General features: G+C 41.6%; 1 long non-coding RNA gene across 1 annotated transcript in view; it reads right to left on the minus strand.

Annotated features, from left to right (window-relative positions):
• The window catches only part of LOC134600874 (uncharacterized), a 97075-nt gene that overhangs the window by 24987 nt on the left and 48722 nt on the right, over positions 1-23366 (minus strand). Inside the window, exon 2 of the long non-coding RNA XR_010090372.1 lies at positions 1380-1464. This is a non-coding gene — a long non-coding RNA (uncharacterized LOC134600874). The remainder of the gene's footprint in view (positions 1-1379; positions 1465-23366) is intronic.

Raw genomic sequence — 23366 nt, forward strand, 5'->3', positions numbered from 1 at the left:
TTAACAATTTAATTGCATATATTGCACTTACAATGTATCAGAGTAAAATCAGCTTTTCTCCACACTGGGTGGTATTTATAAGCAGCAACTGAACCAATCAGGATGTGGGATCAGGAACAGTAAAGCAGCACCAAACAAAATAAAATAAAATAAAAGTTCGGTATCAGAAACAAATAAAACAATTCCAACGCGTTTCGTCCTTCTATGGACTTCCTCAGGGATGTACATCCCTGAGGAAGTCCATAGAAGGACGAAACGCGTTGGAATTGTTTTATTTGTTTCTGATACCGAACTTTTATTTTATTTTATTTTGTTTGGTGCTGCTTTACTGTTCCTGATCCCACATCCTGATTGGTTCAGTTGCTGCTTATAAATACCACCCAGTGTGGAGAAAAGCTGATTTTACTCTGATACATTGTAAGTGCAATATATGCAATTAAATTGTTAATTTTTTATACCATCTGCACTATCTATTCTCTTTTTTGTATTTGGAGTGCATTAGAAGATTTGTCATCATCTCATATTGAGATTCAACGCTGGAGATCTTCTATACTGTCCAGTTCCCCATTTTAGAGGGAGATACGCCTGATTTCTGCTTAATCTTGTGAGTTCTCTACCACCCATACTTCTCAGTGGTCTCTTACAATATTACCCTATGTAGTGTTTATATATTTTTTGCAGATATCATTTTGAATCCATATAATTCTACACATCTGCAGTTTGTATTATATTCATTCATACATTATCACTTTGGTGATTCACAATATTTTGTACCTGGATTTTCTCTCTTTTTTTCTTGTATATTAGTATACAGCTGAACTGGTGTCATATTCAAAGAAATGGCCCTGCTTGGGGGATCTTAGCCTGGCCCGGGTCCCCTTAACAACGAAATTCCAGGGCCGTTTGACTTTCCTAACCCTAGTAGTTTCACCACTGCTCCCCTTTTAGTAGCTTAGAAAACGTTTGTAAAAAAAAAAAAAAAAGTTGATAAATCTCCCCAGTATGTTTGCCTGCCCCCACACTAGCATTGCATGTATAACTATATATATATTTAAAACCATCTTAAAATGATTACAAGTGTTCTACTGTGGGGAAATCTACTTGCAGACATGTATATACATTGTGACATTGAAAAGGTTGGAGAAATGGTAACAGTAAGTTTTTATATACATTGTGGTTATATCAGCAGTTATGTTTACAAGGGACGTGTGTAGCCCTGTTATCCACTAGGGCTGTGCAAAATGATCCCTAATACTTTTACGGTAATCCTTGTCTAATTCTGTCAGTCCAGTTCAGTTCCTACACCTATTAATTACACTTAAATTGTGAGAATGCATTTGATAGAATTTGACTTCGCTATGAAAGAATGCACAACTGACCTGTTGAATGAACGAATCACACTCACATGTTGCCCAGGCAGCATCCATTCATTTGTTTACAATGCTTTTAGATTATTTTTTTTTCCTGTAAATGAAAGCAAACCACAGATGAATAAGAAACATCCAGAAGTATATATTTTTTCTATGCTGCATTATCCGTAAGTGTACATTCAATTATACATCGAAATAAAAAAATTCAGTTCATCTGGAAAATTATTTTATTTGTGCAATTGGATTTTTTCCATTGAGCGTTTTGATTTAGATTCATTTTTGTCCATGCTAAATTTTTGGGAAAAACAAGTAGGATAAACCAGAAGCTTAATCAGTATGTATAGCAAAATATAAATATGGCAAATTTGTGCGCCATTTGGTTTACAGTTCAAATGACAAGAAGTAACCAACAGAGGAGGATATATTATATATTTATGAGATATAAAAATACTGTTACTTTTTTATTTCTCACCATTTTCCCCACTGTTGGTCTCTTCTCACTCGATCTGTGAATAAAATCAACATTGAATGATTGTCCTCATAACGATCAATCATCTTTTTTCCCTAGCGATCATTTATTTATTCCTTTTGACTCAACGAAAGAACTCTGAATCATGAAACAAATTAAACTGGTATTCCATTGTCCATTTATTTTGCTTTGTGATTCATCCATATGTCATTTTGGAATATCAGATGATAATTTTTTCAGGAGAAAGTCTAATGTTCATTATCCCATTCAGTGGATACACTAATCATTTTTAATACAGTATAAAGAGCATGGACTGCAAGGGAGTAGAGCTGGGTGAAAAGTTCACATGAGGTCCCACTGCAATATTTTACACACCTCTAATATACCTGTAACCTAAGGAGATCAATGCAGTATTATTATGTAGAACTGTAATTAGTCACCTGGTCTCTCTAACCTATAAACACGACACGCTAATGCCAAGCCAGCAATGTCACTTGTTACCTGTTACTAAGACACATTACACACACATCTAAATTATAGGAGTGTACACAGCGCCAAAACATAATGCAGGTAGAGTGTTAGGCTGCTTCACAGCTGGCAGACATCAAAAGATCTCCCTGACTAGCCCTGCGCTGTCTAATATTCTTCCGATCAATCTGACCTGCACCATGTGTGCTATTTATTGTTCCGGACATCCCAAAGTCATAAGGCTGCACTCAGCACATTGCTTCCTACACTGCAGTCTCAGCTACTTTTACAACAAAAGTAGGCAGCTATGTTTTTTTTTTATTATAATAATAATAATAATAATACAACATTTTTATAATAATTCTAGAACTAGCACAAAGCTCAACAGTTCTGAAATGTATATATTTATAACGAGCTCTGAGTTTTATTGCTGCCACAGTGCCACCTCATATCTCTTCCTAACGCACCCATCCTGCCATCAAACCCTCTCTACTCTTACTCTCTCCCTATCACGCCCCTCCATGTCTCCTTCTTTCTCCATTCCCCCCTACCTCCCTATCACCCCCACCCATCTCTCTCGCTCTCCTATCACATAAACTAATCCCTCTCTTTTCTCATAATTCTCATATCACTACCACCCTCACTCCAACTTCTAAAACTACCCCTCCCTCTCTTGCTATTTTACCAAATCCCATTCTTACTCCTCATCCCCCCATCATTCCTCCCTCACTACCCCTCCCCTCCATTCTTCCATCAAAGAATTCTTGGATGCACAGACTAATAAAATGCGCACGCATATGGTCTAAATCTAGCTAGTTAACCATGAAACTATATAATGTTGTATGTGATCTGATCTTGGCACCATACATAACATTTGAAAGTTCAAGCTACTAAAATTCCACTGCAAGTTCAGGGGAAGGTTACAAAACCAGAGGCAAAAAGAACAAATGGACTATTGGAAAAACAAAACAAAAAAAACCCACAAACATAAAAAAAGATTTGTGTGAATGCGAGTCAAATTTGAATATAAATGTAGTTAGGCTTATATAATAAATGCATATTCTATAAATATTTGTATTTATCTCTAAATATATATTTATATATAAGATGCCAAAATATCAGAGTATTGCAGTATTTAATTATATTTTTTTTATTGGACTAACATAATATTTAAAAAGACAAGCTTTTGAGAGTTTTTCTCTCTTCCTCAGGTCTGAAGCAATACTAATCAATCTGATAGAGTTTAACAGTTAAAATAACTGATGTTTTTTAAAACGGGGGGAAAAAAAAAGAACAGGGCAGAGAATACAAATACAGACACACACACCGCAACGCTCTGACCTTTATCCTTAACACCGGACCACCAGGTAGCCCACCGAACCACCAGGGAGAGAAACAAGGTAATTCTCCTCCCCAGTATCTCCCCCTTCCACATCATCACTCCCTCCCAGTATCTCCCCCTTCCACATCATCACTCCCTCCCAGTATCTCCCATCCCTTACACCCTTACCCTCTCCCAGTATCCCCCCTCTTTCACACTATCACCCCCTCCCTCCCAATGTTCTCCCTCACAATATTACCCCCTCCCTCCCCAGTATCCCCCCTCACAGCATTACCCCCTTCCTCCCAGTATCCCTCCCTGCTATAATTCTTATTTAATTATTCTCTAATAAATGTAATGTTTCGTAGATCTAAAGCCAGAGGTTTATACCCCCATCATATCACCCTATGTTAAGAAACAGCCTAACCGTTTAACCGTTCTTTGCTTATTTTCTAGATGTGTTTGTAATCTTGAGCATATAGATTTTGTGGGCCTTATCTTAGGGACATCAGTTACCGCTTACCTGAGGGCACGAATTAAAGACTTGCAACATACTAACCTGTATAAACGTGTGGAGAGGCAGCTATACAGCAACCAATTAAGCCCCTAAACTCCCATTATTTAATTATTACATGATATATTTTGAAAGTCCACTTACTTAAAGGACCACTCTAGGCACCCAGACCACTTCAGCTTAATGAGCTGGTCTGGGTGCCAGGTCCTTCTAGGGTTAACCCATTTTTTCATAAACATAGCAGTTTCAGAGAAACTGCTATGTTTATGAATGGGTTAAGCCTTCCCCCTATGTCCTCATTGACAGCCGCTAGAGGCGCTTGCGTGCTTCTCACTGTGATTTTCACAGTGAGAGCACGCCAGCGTCCATAGGAAAGCATTGTGAATGCTTTCCTATGTGACCGGCTGAATGCGCGCGCAGCTCTTGCCGCGCGTGCGCATTCAGCCGACGGGGAGGAGAAGAGGAGGATCGGAGGAGGAGAGCAGGAGGAGATCTCTCCGCCCAGCGCTGGAAAAAGGTAAGTTTTTACCCCTTTCCCCTTTCCAGAGCCGGGCGGGAGGGGGTCCCTGAGGGTGGGGGCACCCTCAGGGCACTCTAGTGCCAGGAAAACGAGTATGCTTTCCTGGCACTAGAGTGGTCCTTTAAACACGAGCCAAAATGTAATTTTAATATCTAAAAGCGAAAGATTAACTCTTTCTCTGATATTTGCTATAAAAAAAAAACAAAAAAAAAACTTTCAGATGCATATTAAGGCTTACTTTTATTTAATTTCTTTTCTACTTTATTTTAATTGTATGAGTTTGATGAGGCTTAGCCAGGGCAGAACCAAACATGTGATATGTTACTGACCTACATGCCAAGACCTTATTGGGTGCTGTTATAATGCCAATAGCTCAGATCTATCGGTGACTCATACGGCCTGAATACTATATTCCATTCTTGCCGCATGCGCTTAACATTACGCTATATAGTTAGGATTTTGCTTTATAGATAGCAATTAATAGGGGTTAACCTGCTGTAAAGCCCGGCCATACATTTAATAGGAGCCTTACTGAGCTGATCTCTACTTCTTTAGCTACGATTAGTTATCAAATACAGCACTATGGTATGCCCTTCTGTTCAGTCATAGTTTAATGGTGTGCCCTTTTGTTATGCCATAGTTTAACCCCTCCCTGCCAACATATGTGGACTTACTATTGGGTTGTTGCGCATTGCGTAGTCAAACAAAGTCGAAACAGGCATAAAACGTTATTTAACTTGACCTGTTATAATTCAGCGTAGACAACAGTGTATATACTTCGGTTCAGATTTAGCTAAAAATTTTACTGCTAACATATGCCGACTGCAAAATAGGATACGGAGAATGGCTTATTATTGCTAATGGAACGGATGTGTAATATGACATTTGCCTAACCTTTGTTATGTTACTTGTGTTCACATACTTTAACCTTTCCGCCTTACTAGGCTTTGACTGTTCTAATTTGATACATAATGCACTTTGAGGCATATGCTTATGACGTATGTTTATTATGGTTCGTTTACCTCCCCTGCGTGGGATGACTGCTTTTCCTATGAACCAATAAAATTATTTAAAACAAATGCCCGTAGGTCCCCCATATTACCTTTTTTTAAACTTTATTTTGTGCTCGGACCTAGGTCCTGGGAACTGCCATCTTTGTGTGGGCAGATGAAGGCCCTGTGGGACACGTCATCTGCCTACACTAGATAGCATTGTGAAATACCCGTGCATGCCCAGTTAAACATTTGGACGGGAATTTCATCTATTTACTTATTCGTCAAAAAGACGAATGAATGAAAAGAAATTTCAAACGAATTAACGAAGATCTCTTTGTTCATTCGTTAGTTTATTACAAGGAGGGAGCTACCGGCTCGCGGCTCCCTCCTTGTAATATGGGAAAATAAAAGCGGCGGGGAGCAGTGCTCCTAACTCCCCCCATGCCTACTGTCATTCTATGTGGGTCATGTAATAATTAAATTACAATAATTTTCTCAAATAATTAACAGGGGAGGACATAGTGTCCTCTCCCAGCCTCCACCCGTACCCTGGAGTCAATGGGATCTGTTGTCTCCCCCCCTGCCCCCACCCGTGAGCAGTGGGTGGGGGCACTAAGTAACAAAAGGGAGGGGGGACCTATTGTCTTCTCCCCAACCGCCACCCATGAGCGGCGGATGGGGGCCAAGAGTAACAAAAGGGGGGGACACCTATTATCCCCCCCAACCCCCACCCATTGGCGACGGGTGGGGGCTGAATGTAAAAAAATACCCCCCCACAATTGACTAGGGGTCCCCAGGCTCGTAGTCACCCCCCTCCCCAATAAAATTACCTACCTACCCCCTCACCCTAAAAATAGTGAGGGGGGAACAAAAATCGAAATACCTGTAAATAAAAAAAATTATACTTACCAACCCCCCAAAAAGTCGAATAAAAAGTCATAATTCCTGTCGGAAAAAAAATCCATCTTCACCCAGTGAGGGCACCGCGCAGACTGAGCTCCGCAGGGCGGGGAAAGCTTATAATCCATAAGCCGTCTCCAAAGGCATTTCAGAGAATTTGGCAGTACATCCAACCGGCCTCACAACCACGTGTAATCACAACAGCCCAGGACTTCGTCATCCAGAATTTTCACCTCCAAGATCGTCTGAGACTAGCCACCCGGAAAGCTGCTGCAACAATCAGTTTGCATAACCAAAGAATTTCTGCACAAGCTGTCAGAAATCGTCTCAAAAAGCTCTTCTACATTCTCGTTGTCCTCATTGGGGTCTCGACCTGACTGCAGTTTGTCGTTGTAACCGACTTGAGTGGACAAATGCTCACATTCTATGGCGTCTGGCACTTTCGAGAGGTGTTCTCTTCACAGATGAATCCCGGTTTTCAGTGTACAGGGCAGATGGCAGATGGCCCACATTCTCCCAGCACAGCACCACCTGTGGCTGCATGGGGAACAGATGGTTAATGTAATGCTTGCAGGATGGCCAGCTGCTGCAGAACCTCTTTGTTCCCATCTCTGCAAAGGGCTCCAGGCACTGCTTGTTGTGAGTGTGAGCCACTGTAAATTAGGGGCAGAGGGCACTTGCACTGCAGTAAAGACAGATCTGGCCAGGAGGAGAGTGCTGTGCAATCAGTGCACTCCCCTCTTGTGGGTCACCAGTAGACTGGTGCACCTGCCCAGTGCATAAGGGATGCAAGGTGTGTGTCTGTAAGTGTGTGCATTGAGTGTGTGTAATAAATGCATTGTGTTTCTGTGTATATGTAAGAGAAGCAGTGTGTGTGTTTGCATGTGTGTGTACGGGTTTGCATTGTGTGTTTCTGTGTATGTGTGCAAAGGATGCATTGTCGTTGTGTGTAATGGATGCATTGTGTGTTTCTCTGTGTGTAAGGGAAGCATGTTGTGTTTCTGTGTGTGTAGGTATGCATTGTGTGTTTCTGTGTATGTATAGGGATGCATTGTGTGTGTGTGTGCGCACGTAGTGTGAAAGAGCTCCCTGTCCTGCCCCCTGTCCTATGGAGCTCTCCCTTCTGTCCCTTAGAGCTCTTCCCTGCCCCTTAGTGGTCTCTCCTCTCCCCCCCTCCTCCCCTAGCGGTCTCTTCTCATCCCCCTCCCCCACCCTCCCTGTGCTCTTCTCACCCCCCCCAAACCTCCAGTGTTCTTTTCACCCCCCCGTGTTCTCACCTTCCTATCACTCCGGCCGGGCACCGCAGACCGGAGAAGAGCTTGGCCACGCTACAGGGGAAGGGAGGGGAGAAGCAGCGCTGCAGCCGCCTGAGGCTCTTAACAGAGCGCTCAGGCGGCTGCAGCATTAGGACCGGCCCGCTGCGGCCGGTTTTAAAATTATTTAGAGCGGCCTGGGGGGCAATTGCCTCCCTGCCCCCCGGCCCAGCCCGCCCCTGGTTACACCTCCAGCAACAGCGGGGTTAAACTCATAAACTCATAAGAAAAGCTGCACATACAGACTATGGCACCAGAACCAGGACCAGGAGCAATTATTTTAGGTGTTACAGGAAGAGCAGCTGATATGCACAGTTTGCATGTGCAGCTTTGTCTGGTTTTCATGTATGCATTTAATATCAGACATTTGTGATGGAATAAATCTGAGGAAGGAACTAGAGGGAGGAGGCAAGTAAAAAGAAAGGTCATACAAAAAAAAGGTTAGACATACTGTAGGAGTTGGTGGGAGGACATATGTGGAGAATAAAAACAAGAGAGGCTGCCAGCAAGGCATGCGAGCAAGTGAGGAGGGGAAAAGCAGAGCAACACTCACATACAGTTTGGTAAAATATGGTGTGGATGATCATTTACTATTACTGCTACTTAGTTAAACATGTTCGTTAACACTTCAAGAGCTGGAGGAGAAAGCAATGCATTGCTAAAAGATGTATTCCTAACACTAAAGTTCCCTCTTTCCCCGCAGCTCAACCCCCCCCCCCCCTTTCTCCCCCATCCATGAAAGGGTTAAAAAAAAACACACTTTTCTTTCACAATCCTGATTTAGAGGCCTCTTGGCCCTGGTTGATGCTCCTCCTCCACCAATGTCAGCTGAGTGGTGGACCTTATGCACATATGCAGCGAGCATTGGACTTAGCATTCAATCAATGCTTTCCTATGGAGTGTTGCTTGAAGCTAAGCACATCCAGCTTCGCTTCACGGTGGCAAGTCCGGGAAACTACAGGAAGCTGATTGACAGCCACTAGTGGCAAACAAAACAATGAGATGAAGTTGTCTGGCTGCCTATAGTGTCCCTTTAATGAATAAAAAGAATTATTTCCTACTATTTTTTTACTGTAAGACCAATAAGGATGTGAAATTCTCTGTCTGAAGAAGTGGTTTTATCAGAGTCCATACAGATGTTCAAACAGCAACTAGATGCATAATTGCAAAAACAGAATATTCAAGGATATAATTTTTCAATGTAGGGTAATAGCTTATTGATCCAAGGATAAATCTGACTGCTATTCTGGGGTCAAGAAGGAATTTTTCCACTAGTTTGTAACATTGGAACTGCTTCAAACTGGTTTTTTTTCGCCTTCTTTTGGATCAACAGCAAAAAACAAATGTGAGGAAGGCTGAACTTGATGGGCGCAAGTCTCTTTTCAGCAATGTAACTATGTAACTATTGTAACTAAGTAACTTGCACTTTTTAATTTTTTTTTTATCGGCTTTTAAGGGGCACTCCAGGCACTAAAACAACTTCATTTAAATGAAGTTGTTATGGTGTCAGGAGTCCAACTGAGGCACTGTTACCTCAATGGTCAACCCAAACTGAGTCTCCAGTGCCGATCTCAGTTCTCCCCAGATGGCATTAGGTTTCTGAAATGACAGGAAGCATGGAGTGCCACCGGGCAGGGACGCAGCTAATTGGCAGAGAGTGGTCAGCTGACTCCCCATTCACTAAACTAGCTTGAAAATAAACATAACTTTTTCAAGACAGTTTAGTAAATGGGGAGCCATTTATTGTCTGAGGGCATCAGGTAACCTCTCTCTCAGCCAGTCAGCAGCGCCCATGTCTGGCGGCACTCCACATCATAACCATAACTGAGTTTCTGAGAGAATGCTGAGTGGTTTCTAGAATCCTGAGATAGTGTTAGAGGTAGTGTTAGTGTAGTATTGGTCTTTATTAGTTATGGTATGCTCTGTTAGTGTAATTGGGTTTTAACATGTAGCATAGTGTTTAAGGGAAGTGTAGGGGATAAGGTGAGGACTGTACTGTGCCACTGAGACATAAATGCTGTTAGAGTGCCACTGAGACATAAATGCTGTGGTGCCTGGGGAAACCCTGGTGCTGACTAGCCTTGCCCCTAGAGTAACCCTTAAATAGGTCGCCAGGTGGTGATTTGAAGTGGTTATGGTCCCTGGAGTCTGTATGAACAGCATTGAAATTTATATGGAGTTTACCCCTTTTCTAGTGAAGAAGTAAGTACGCTTCCGAAAGCATCATTGAGGTGCCAACAGCCAGCAAGGAAGTAGAGTCCCAGGCTGTCTGATGTCAATACTGTGCAAATTTTGATACACAAAATCGAATTAATTTGCTGACAGCGATCAGCTGGCTCTTTTAGTTGAGGTATGAGTGTCAAGATCGACATTTGACTTCTGCAGTTCGTAAAGCTTGATTCAGAGGAGTCCTGGAGACCCACTTGTCCAATATTGTCCAATAAACTCCAGCCCTCCAGATGTTGCTGAACTACAACTCCCATGATTCTATGAATGAAATAGATAGGCTAAGAATCATGGGAGTTGTAGTTCAGCAACATCTAGAGGGCCGGGGTTTGGAGAAGCCTGGTCTATTTGTATGTATCTCTGCATGTATGTGTGTGTCTATATGTGTTTTTCTATGTGTATCTGTTTATCGGCATGTGTGTCTGTATGTGTATCTGTATGTCTGCGTATTTGCTGGAGTTTGGGGAAGCTTGATATAGACACACACATACAGAGACACACACAAAAATATAGACACATACCCACACATACATACATACATACATACATACATACATACACACACAAATTCATACATACAGACACACACAAACATCCAGACACATACACATACATATATACATACATAGAGACACACACATGCAAAATGGTTTAGTCATGTTTCCTACCTTTTAGGTGCAGAAGGGTGACTTCCCTGAGGTCAAGTGGTGGCTCAGGCTGATGGGAGTCGTTTTGACTGCCTCCTCTCCTACCTCCTCCCGCGTGGCTCTCTATGATAGCTGGGAGGAGTGACCAGGGCTGTCACTTCCTCCCAGCTCTGACCTCATCATAAGGGGCTCTGTCGCGCTGTTAAAGCGTTGCAGCCATGGCCAAGCCCTCTACTTTGCCATCGGGTGGCCCTAACAGCATGGGCAACCCGATGGGCCCCTGAATGTGCAGCCCCGGCGGTTCTACAGCGTGGGCCGGGGCCGCAACACATGGCTAGCGGGCACCTAGGTCGCAGGGGTCCACAGGGTAGTGACAGGCCCGGTCTCAGCTGTGATCCCTGCGACCACGGTAGTTCCACCACTGTATATATCATGACCTGTTACTTCTGTAGTGATTATGATGCTTGGAGTACCCTGGCCCTGTTTCTATGAATGAAATAGATAGGCTGAGAATCATGGGAGTTGTAGTTCAGCAACATCTGGAGGGCCGGAGTTTGGCGAAGCCTGGTTTATATGTATGTGTCTCTGCATGTATGCATGTCTATATGTGTTTCTCTATGTGTATCTGTTTATTGGCATGTGTGTCTGTATGTGTATCTATATGTCTGCGTATCTGCCATATGTATCTGTATGCGTCACTGTTTGTATCTGTATGAGGTTCGTTCTGTGCATCTGAATGTTTGTCCTTAAGTGTCTGTGTATCTGTATGTATGTGTGTCTGTGTATCTCCATGTGTGTCAGTGTATCTGTATGTGTGTCAGCGTTTGTATCTTTAGGAGTGTCATTCTGTGTATCTCAATGTGTGTCATTCTGTGTGTCTGTGTATCTGCACGTGTATCTGTGTATCAGCTTGTGTGTCTGTGTATTTGCATGTGTGTCAGTGTCTGTATCTGTGCATCTGTATGTATGTGTGTCTGTGATGTATCTGTAAGTGTTATATGGTGTGTATCTGCAAGTATGTCAATGTGTGTTATCTGTTTATCTGCATGTCCTGTCATATTGTGTATTACACCCCACCTCCTATACACTGTAAGCTCGTTTGAGCAAGGTCCTCTTCAACCTATCGTTCCAGTAAGGTTTTTTGTAATTGTCCTATTTATAGTTAAATCCCCCCTCTTATAATATTGTAAACTGCTACGGATTCTGTAGGCGCTCTATAAATGGCAATAATAATAATAATAATAGTAATAATAATGTGTGTCAGTGTATGCACCTGTGTGTCTGTCTAACTGTCATCCAACCACACACACACTGCCCCCCCTACTCCAACCTGCCACACTTACAATAAATACCCCAATCTTTTCACTCACCCATGCAATACTCACCTCCCATCGCCCTGCCATATTAACCCTATTACACTCACCTTTTCTAGCCCTGTCACACTCACCCCCCCCAATCCTGTCACATTTATTCTCCATCACTCTGTCACACACGCCCCCTTTCACCCTGCCACACTCACCCTATCACATTAAGCCCTCCAATTTGGTTATACTCATCCCCCCAACAATGCCACACTCATCCTGTGGGGTGTGAAGGAGACACAAGGAGGGGCTGGGGGGCGTGAATGTGACACATGGAGGGACAGGGGGGGTTCGACATATTGGGGGGGCCCCAGGGCAATTTTCACTCCGGGGTCGCGTGGTTTCTAGTTACGCCTCTGGGTACACACACATATATATATATATATATATAAATATATATGTATATATACAGTATCTCACAATAGTGAGTACACCCCTCACATTTTTGTTAATATTTTATTATATCTTTTCATGTGACAACACTGAAGAAATTACACTCTGCTACAGTGTAAAGTAGTAAGTGTACAGCCTGTATAACGGTGTAAATTTGCGGTCCCCTCAATATAACTCAACACAAGGCCATTAATGTCTAAACCGTTGGCAACAAAAGTGAGTACACCCCTAAGTGAAAATGTCCAAATTGGGCCCAAAGAGTCAATATTTTCTATGGCCACAATTATTTTCCATCACAGCCTTAACCCTCATGGGCATGGAGTTTACCAGAGCTTCACAGGTTGCCACTGGAGTCCTCTTCCACTCCTCCATGACGACATCACTGAGCTTGAGGATGCCCCACATATGCTCAATAGGTCTGGAGACATGCTTGGCCAGTCCATCACCTTTACTATCAGCTTATTTAGCAAGGCAGTGGTTGTCTTGGAAGTGTGTTTGGGGTCGTTAGCATGTTGGAATACTGCCCTGCTGCCCAGTCTCAGAATGGAGGAGATCATGCTCTGCTTCAGTATGTCACAGTACATGTTGGCATTCATGGTATCTTCAATAAACTGTAGCTCCCCAGTGCCGGCAGCACTCATGCAGGCCCAGACCATGACACTCCCACCACCATGGCTGACTGTAGGCAAGACACACTTGTCTTTGTTCTCCTCACCTGGTTGCTGCCACACACGCTTGACACCATCTGAACCAAATAAGTTTAACTTGGTCCAGTAATCCATGTCCATAGTCTGCTTGTCTTCAGCAAATTGTTTGCGGGCTTTCTTGTGCATCATCTTTAGAAGAGGCTTCCTTCTGGGACGATAGCCAAGCAGACCAATTTGATGGAGTGTGCGGCTTATGGTCTGAACACTGACAGGCTGACCCCTCACCCCTTCAACCTCTGCAGCAATTCTGGCAGCACTCATATGTCTATTTCCCAAAGACAACCTCTGGATATGACACTGAGCACGTCCACTCAAATTCCTTGGTCGACCATGGCGAGGCCTGTTCTGAGGGGAACCTGTCCCGTGAAACCGCTGTATGGTCTTGCCCACCGTGCTGCAGCTAGGTTTCAGGGTCTTGGCTCAACATGTGCAATTATTTTCGTTACGAATGTAATTTTGGATGAATTTCAGAAATTCGGATATTCGGATGCTTCTGAATGTCCGAATTGCTGAATTGCCGAACTGAAGCGAATTGCTGAATTACTGAATTTCGGAAGTGCCGAACCGAACTGAAATGCCAAAGTGCCGAATTTCGGAAGTGCCGAAGTGCTTTGGATTTCTGAAAAGTGGCAAAACAATAGAGGTAGGGAAAATTACGTGAATGATGACAGGAATCTAGACCAATAAGCTAATTCCTTGCACTGGGAGCCTAACCTTAACCCTAACCCTAGATGTGTAAGTGGTTGTGGTGGTTAGGGTTGGGAGTAGGGCTAGGGGTAAGGGGGTCCTACAGATGTGTAAGTGGTTGTGGTGACAAGAGAGGGATGCTCACGAATGTCCGAATTGCCGAAGTTCCGAATTTTGGAAATGCCAAACCGAACCAAAGTGCCGAAGTCCCGAATTTCGGAAGTGCCGAAGTTCCAAATTTCGTAAGTGCTGAAGTCTCGAATTTCGTAAGTGCCGAACCCAACCAAATTTTTTGACAATGCACATCACTAGTCTTGGCAATCTTCTTATAGCCTAAGCCATCTTTACGTAGAGCAACAATTCTTTTTTTCAGATCCTCAGAGAGTTCTTTGCCATGAGGTGCCATGTTGAACTTTCAGTAACCAGTATGAGAGAGTGTATAACAAGAGCGATAACACCAAATTTAACACACCTGCTCCCCATTCACACCTGAGATCTTGTGACACTAATGAGTCTGATGGCACCTGGGAGGGAAAATGGCTAATTGGGCCCAATTTGGACATTTCCACTTAGGGGTGTACTTATAGTCAATACATTGCTAAACACAGATATGCACACCAGTCAAGTCGTAAGACATAAAGCTTTTCCCTACTGCAAGGGATTCTGGGTGGGCACAAGCAAATTAGTTCAACAAAGAATTACCTTTTTTCCCCATTATTCCATTTTAAACATGGGTTTCTTAGAGTTTATGTTTTCAGTATATAACAGCTCACAGACAGTGGTTAATGCAACTCATCAGCATGAGGTTGCTTACTGGCTTGCTATTGAGGCTTGACGTTTCTTGCGGAGCACAAACCAAGAAAGTTATGGTAGAGAAAATGTAATTAACAACTAAACAGCTGTTGAACTAATTTGCACTTGTTGTACTGTAGAAACAAAACTAAAGGGCAATGTGGTCAAATGAGAAATTAGCAATAAAAGGAAAAAAAAATTGGGAAGGAAAATACCCTCCTGAGTCCAATAGAATTTATATAGTTGCTGTTTCTACTGTAAATAGGGGACACAGACACATAAAACAGTCAGAAAAAAAAAACATGGAGAAGGTAGATTTTGCCTCCTGTCAGTAAAATGTATTCAGTCACTGAAGTTAGAATAATCCTTAATTTATCTTCATATCAAAGGCTTGTGGGATGTTGACTACAGGCAATTCCACTGTAAGAGAACAATCAGTGTTCAGTTTGCCAAGATTAGTTTCTTTTCTTCCTTTGTTTATTAGAAATGGTATTGGTAGTAATCTTAAATACTCTTTGTGTGGTAAGGGTTTGACATCACTGAGTTGTGTTTTTTTTTCAGTACAGCTAACTGAGGTCAATGTAGCCACAATAGCTGTTGGCAGGACTGTTAATAAACCAAGTCTGTGAGTAAATCATGCCATTGCTGCATGTGGGAGATTACACAAGGAGACGTTAGCAGCACATTATTTATAAGCCGATGTCAAATTCCTTGAGACATCATCTGTTATGGCTAGAATTTCTTTTTTTTTTTTTTTTATTCTTTATTTTTGTAGTGCAGGTATATAATACATGAACAGGAGAGAACATGTCTGCAGATCAGGCAGTAAATTATGCAGAAAATAACATAGACATCAGAAAATAAATGCAATTATTTTGTTTTTTGTTTCATAGAAATGAGTACCGTAGCTTAACCCCTTAGTGACCAGACCATTTTTCAATTTTCTTATCGTTAAGGACGAGGCTGTTTTTACATTTCTGCGATTTTTGTGTTTAGCTGTAATTTTCCTCTTACTTATTTACTGTACCCACACATATTATTATATACAGTTTTTTATCGCCAAATGGTCTTTCTAAAGATATCAATATTTTTCATCATATCATATATTTTACTATAAATTACTATAAAGATATGATGACATTTTTTTTTAAAAAAAAAACAAAGTTTTTCTAACTTTGACCCCCAAACTCTGTTACACATCTACAACCACTAAAGAACACTCATGCTAAATAGTTTCTAAATTTTGTCCTGAGTTTAGAAATACCCAATGTTCTTAGCTTTTTTTTTTGCAAGTTATAAGGCTATAAGTACAAGTAGGACATTGCTCTTTCAAAATTTATATTTTTAAAATGTATCAATAGTGACATTGTAACACTGTTATCTGTCATAAATCTCTGAATCACACCTCACGTGCACATATAGACAACCTAGGGTATTCAATATGGGGTATGTCCATTCTTTTTTAGTAGCCACTTAGTCACAAACACTGGCTAAAGTTAGCATTTATATTTGTTTGTGTGTTAAAAATAAAAAAAAACGGGGGGCGGGGCCTGCCCGCCATGCAGACCGGCCGCAAAAAACCACAGCTCCTGCAATTGAGCGAAATTTTATTAAGTACAAGTTAAACGGGTACCTTTTCAACGACCAGAGAACGCGGTCCGATACATGTGGGGGCACTGGACCTGGGGAGAGGCTTGCACTCCGTGTTTTAGTCCCCCAGAAAGACTTAAGTCATCCGCACAGGATGAGGCCTACTTAGGCGGTGAGCGGGGTAGACGGCCGCTGCCCCGCTATCCCGCCCGACTGAATCACGCCGGACCACCTCAGGATCATGGAGCAGGCCCTGTCTCCCCCCCTGGGGCCGGTGGGGGTTATCCCGGCCCAAGCCTCAAGACCCATGCAACAGTGGTGAACCTAAGGCAAAGAATTCCCACCATACTGCGGATGAGATCCTGAACAGCATGTAAAATGGCGGCAAACATACTCAACAAAAATGGCGTCAAAAAAGCGTGTACCTTACCCGTACAGACCGACCCCACGAAAGAGCCTGCAGAACCTAAGCAAGGGCCCGCTCCGGGCACCTGCGGCCTCAGAGAAGACCCCCCGCGGGCACCAAGGTACCAACTGTCCTCACCCACTCCCGATTACCTACCGCATCCAAGGGGAGATCCACGGGCACAAGCCGAGTTTCATGACCGGGAGACAGAACAGGTCACATGGCACTGCACTGAGGGAAATAATCATTGCAAACCGGACCCGGCCAAAGAGGAACTTGTAGCAGTGTAACCTCAGGGGACTTAATAGCAAGACCATGTCCCACATTAGACACACGCAAGTTTAGCCTTATTACTTAATTATCATTTTTGGTTTTAATCATTTCCCAGCGCAAGCAACGTGACATAGTGCTGCACAAATAATATATTTTTGAACCTGTAATCTTGTTTAACTATGCATCCACTAGATAACATGTATAGCCTGCCAGTTCCGTATATTTTATCAGTCTACTCCCAGTATGTTATGCCAACATCTTACACCTCACTTATTGACCTTGGTATTTCCCAAACCACTTTAAAATGCACAGCTACAAACCTTAACAGGTCTCAGGGACCCATTGTTTACCACTGTTTGACAATCTTGTTTGACAGTCTTGATGCATAACTTTACATGACTTTCTTAGCTCTCCCTTGTCTCAAGCGCTGAACACCCCTCTAAGCTACTGACCATAAAGCTGACCTCTCATAATGATAATAAATAAAAAAAAAAAAATATGCAAGTTTACCTATGTGTACCCCAATGTTATAAATGTCATAAGTGAAAAGTGTGTGGAATGCCGTCGGGGTACCACACATACATTGTTATACCTGCATGCATTACAAAAATAAAGAATAAAAAATAAAAAAAAATAAAAATAAAAAAAAAATATTACTTTGGCCAGTGCTTGTGATTAAGTGGCTACTAAAAAAGGCTATACATACCCCATTTGCAATACCTTGGGTTGTCTTCTTTTGCAAATGGTATGCCATCATGGGGGTTATTCTCATTCCTGGGCTACCATATGCTCTCAAAGGCATCATAACCAATATTTTGTTTACATTTGTTTTATTTAATTATTATTTATATTTTATAATATATATATATATATATATATATATATATATATATAAAATATATACTGTACCTTGCACTCAAGCTGCCTGTATTTGCAAAAAAACGGGTGCATTAACAGGGCCAAATCATCATAAATACAGATAGTGTGGCTGCACTCACGGAGTATTTCTTTAAAATATAACTTTTATTATTATTCCATAAAAAATCGACGTTTCAGTCCAACATGTGGACTTTCATCAGGATTACTAAACATTAAAAAACATGTTACATATAAAGGAATGCAATAATTGTAATAAGTGTGTGTAACTCACTCCAGGTGTTGATGGTGCGGTTGCCGGCGTCCTACCCGGCAATGTGTGCATGTGCAGTAATGTGCCCGCCCATTCGCGTGACGTAACCACATTACGTTGATGCCGTTGCTATGGGAACGCGGGTAAACAGTGTTCCGTCACCATAGCAATACTGAAACCTCACCCGGTCACAGTGATCGAGAATTACATGTGCTGGATTAGTAGATAAAGTGCAAGATATGTAATAGAATAGAAGCTGTCATTTACATCAGGGGTGAAAACTCCCCAGAACTCATAGTGTTGAAGGCAACTATCTAAAGTTGCTATTACAGTATTAAGAAGTGGCTAAAAGTGCCATGTGCTGGAAGTACTTAATAGAGTTATACATATATAAAGTGCTGTATATAAAGTGACAAGTGATGAAAAGTGACAAGTAGTGACATCAATTAAAGTGCTAGTAGTGCATAACTAATACATAACTCTATATATACATATATATTCAGACAGATAAAATATTAATATTAAAATATTGATATTACATATGGATGGCTAGAAACAGCTGTAGAGGTATATATATGTACAAAAATTATATATGCACAAAAATTGTCTATGTGCCAACCATATCTCCAATTATTTCTTAAATTATTGATAGCACTTAATATTGTACATCTACATCATACTGAACCTCTATTGTACGCCACCATTTGTATATCAAAAATTATATAAAAATGACAGAATAAATATACTAATACATTGTATATGTTCTATATATTCTTTCCATAACCCTCATCAAGCCAATACAGCACCTTTTTTAGACACTATGGGGAGTGGAGAAGTGACGAGAAGCCGAGACAAAGGAAGCGCAGATCAAGAACACGGAGGGGACACAAAGGGAAGAAGATTTGCACAGGGGAAACCACCGCGCAGAAGATAATCCCCATATTTAATTTGTCACGTAGGTCTTTAGATGCAGCAGAAATAGACCTCCTCAGCAGGGTCTATCGTTTGTGCCTACATCAAGACCAGATCAATTTAAATGGAAAATCAAATTGCACAAATTTGGAAGAACTATTTTGCTAACCCACATGAAATTGCGGGTAGCAACATTGGAAATATGGGAGAGTCCTTTCAGGTGAAATCCACCTTTGATCCAATATCACACAAGGCTTCTATCAAGTCATTTTTGTCAGTTATGAATCAAGATGCGTTGGGACATATGCAGCAGGACCATAAAAGAAAACAGAACGTGACAAAACAGCAAAAGAAAATCATCAAAGAGTCTGGCAGAAGACTCCACAATTATAATACGCTCAGCAGACAAAGGGCATTGTGGTAATGGATTATATCTATTATGCCACGGAGTTCAAATCACAATTGGCTGATCGAAACACCTATATGCCACTGGAGGGGGATCCCACGAGGAGCATCCAAAACAAGATAGATGAAATTCTAACTATGGGCCTGACGGCAGGCTACATAGATTTAAAGCTGCGACAATTCCTGGCTAAACAACACCCACGCACACCCATAATATACACGATTCCAAAAATTCATAAGGATGCTAACCGACCACCAGGACGCCCTATAGTCTCGGCAATAGGAGGTGTCCTAGAACCCATCGATAAATGGTTGGACCACCTCTTCCAAGACCCAGTAAGACAATTGCATACCTGCATTAAAGATACACCGACAATCATCTCCAGCATTAAAGAGATACAGTATGATGAACATAAACCTGTCCTCATTACCATGGATGTACAAAGCTTGTATACGATTATTCCACATGAAGATGGCGTTGAAGCCATGCGACAAGTTTTGACAAGATCTACTGTATATAAAGGTCCGCCCATAGAGTTCGTGTTAGAACTCCTCATTTTAATTCTCCAAAATAATTATTTTAGGTTTGAGGAAACGTGGTACCTCCAAATAGCAGGTACTTCCATGGGGTCAGCTATGTCGCCTATGTACGCCAATGCGTACATGTTCATCTATGAAGAAAAACAAGTATTGGAGCGGTACACCAACAATATCATATCATACTATAGATTTATAGATTACCTGCTCATCATATGGAATAAATCAATTGAGGAAGCACAAGAGATGATTCAAGATCTTAACCAACTACCACTACCGGTTAGATTTACGGCAGAAATAAGCACAGAAAAAGTACATTATCTGGATCTTCAGATAGAGGTGGGAGACACAAGCCTCCAGTATTCTCTTTATACTAAGCCCACAGATAGGAATACAACACTACATTATCAAAGTGCACATCCCAAGGCACTCAAAGACTCATTACCAAAAGCACAGTTTTTGAGAGTCATCAGAAATAATTCGGATGTCCAAACTATGGGGAAACAGATTTCAGAGATGAAGACTACATTTTTACAAAGAGGCTATGATAGCCGAATTCTTGAAAAAGCGCTTCAAGAAGCACAGAGTGCGCGCGCCGAAGAGAAGAAGAAAAAGAAGTCTTCAAAACTAGTTTTCCCCATGTTGTATCAACCAGCATCTCCACAGGTAGCAGCCTCAGTTAAGAAGAATTGGAAGATACTGGCAAGTGATGAAACGCTTCCAAGAGAGTTCAAGCAAGCACCGTTGGTTTGTTTTAAAAGAAACAAGAATTTGAAAGGACCTTTTAGTGCATACGGACCCTGTAGCAAGTTATCAAAGGATATCTAAAGATCAAGTAAGGGGATCAGTTAGATGCCTAGGATGCGTCATGTGCAGTCACATGATCCCGGCAAAGAAATTCAATAACCCACATAACAACAAGGTATATCCCATTAGGTTTACAATAACGTGTAGAACTACACACGTAATATACAAATTGAATTGTCCATGTGGGCTTTGCTACATAGGGAAAACTGAAACTGCCATATGTGAGCGCATCAGGGGACATAGGTCCAGCATACGGTTGGCCTATAGGGATGGCCAATCGGACAAACCAGTGGCAAAACATTTCTTGGAACTTGGACACCCTTTGGCCACATTGAAATTTGTGGCGATTGACCACATCCCATTATCAAGAAGGGGTGGGGACTGAGGAAAAATACTTTTAAACAAGGAGGCGTTTTGGATACACGAACTTGATACTGTTTCTCCTAAGGGGCTTAATGAATCTTTGTCACTACACTCGTTTCTGTAAAAACATAACAGATCTTCAGCCCTAGCTTGCGAAAGAATATATAGAACATATACAATGTATTAGTATATTTATTCTGTCATTTTTATATAATTTTTGATATACAAATGGTGGCGTACAATAGAGGTTCAGTATGATGTAGATGTACAATATTAAGTGCTATCAATAATTTAAGAAATAATTGGAGATATGGTTGGCACATAGACAATTTTTGTACATATATATATACCTCTACAGCTGTTTCTAGCCATCCATATGTAATATCAATATTTTAATATTAATATTTTATCTGTCTGAATATATATGTATATATAGAGTTATGTATTAGTTATGCACTACTAGCACTTTAATTGATGTCACTACTTGTCACTTTTCATCACTTGTCACTTTATATACAGCACTTTATATATGTGTAACTCTATTAAGTACTTCCAGCACACGGCACTTTTAGCCACTTCTTAATACTGTAATAGCAACTTTAGATAGTTGCCTTCAACACTATGAGTTCTGGGGAGTTTTCACCCCTGATGTAAATGACAGCTTCTATTCTATTACATATCTTGCACTTTATCTACTAATCCAGCATATGTAATTCTTGATCACTGTGACCGGGTGAGGTTTCAGTATTGCTATGGTGACGGAACACTGTTTACCCGCGTTCCCATAGCAACGGCGTCAACGTAACGTGGTTACGTCACGCGAATGGGCGGGCACATTACTGCACATGCACACATTGCCGGGTAGGACGCCGGCAACCGCACCATCAACACCTGGGGTGAGTTACACACACTTATTACAATTATTGCATTCCTTTATATGTAACATGTTTTTTAATGTTTAGTAATCCTGATGAAAGTCCACATGTTGGACTGAAACGTCGATTTTTTATGGAATAATAATAAAAGTTATATTTTAAAGAAATACTCAGTGAGTGCAGCCACACTATCTGTATATATATATATATATATATATATATATATATATATATATATATATATTAGTATATATATGTGTGTAATTTAATTCTGATTGTATTTTTATATTAATATATGTATATATGAATATAAAAATACACTTACCGTATTTTTCGCTCCATAAGACGCACCTCACCATAAGACGCACCTAGTTTTTAGAGGAAGAAACCCAGAAAACAATATATTCTGAACAAACTGTCCCATAGTGTTTCTTACTATGGGACAGTTTGTTCAGAATATTTTTTTCACCCCCCCTCCCCATAGTCTTCATCCCCCCCTCGCCATAGTCTTCATCCCCCCTCCCCATAGTCTTCATCCCCCCCTCCCCATAGTCTTCATCCCCCCTCCCCATAGTCTTCATCCACCCCCTCCCCATAGTCTTCATCCACCCCCTCCCCATAGTCTTCATCCACCCCCTCCCCATAGTCTTCATCCACCCCCTCCCCATAGTCTTCATCCACCCCCTCCCCATCCCATAGTCTTCATCCACCCCCTCCCCATCCCATAGTCTTCATCCACCCCCTCCCCTCCCCTCCGTCTTCATCCCCCCTCCCCTCCCCTCCCCATAGTCTTCATCCCCCCTCCCCTCCCCATAGTCTTCTCTTCTCTCCCATACTGTCCCCCTCCCCTTGTCCCATAATTACTTACCTGTCTTGTAGCGTTTCTCGGCAGCACAGGGCGCACCGCGGTACTGGAACTTGAATTTCATGTTCCGGTTTCCGGCGGGACTGAAAGGAAGTGCGCACACTGAGCTGAGATACAATTCGTATCTTGTAATACCTTTTTTATTGGACTAACATAATTCTTTAGTGACACGCTTTTGGGAGAACCTCCCTTTCTCAAGTCTGAAGCATTTCTGAGCAAGACAACACATAGAATTCAAAATTGAGTTGTGATACAGGGGTTAAAGTGACATGAGTGCAGATAAGACAGGTTTGCTAGAACATAGACACCATTCTTGCACAGGGCCATAAATATATAGGCGAAGATCACAGAGTAAGGGGGGAGTGAGAGAAAAAAAAACAAGCGAACAGTGCAGAAAATGGTGCTAGAAGGGGGGAGTATTGATATAAACAATGCCTGATTTCCCATCCAAGAGTTACAGGATATGCATGAAGGCCTATATTCAGCATACACAGACACACGTACACGATTGGCGATCGGGT

Source organism: Pelobates fuscus, chromosome 3 (assembly GCF_036172605.1).
Source record: "Pelobates fuscus isolate aPelFus1 chromosome 3, aPelFus1.pri, whole genome shotgun sequence".
NCBI classification, from domain to species: Eukaryota; Metazoa; Chordata; class Amphibia; order Anura; family Pelobatidae; genus Pelobates; species Pelobates fuscus.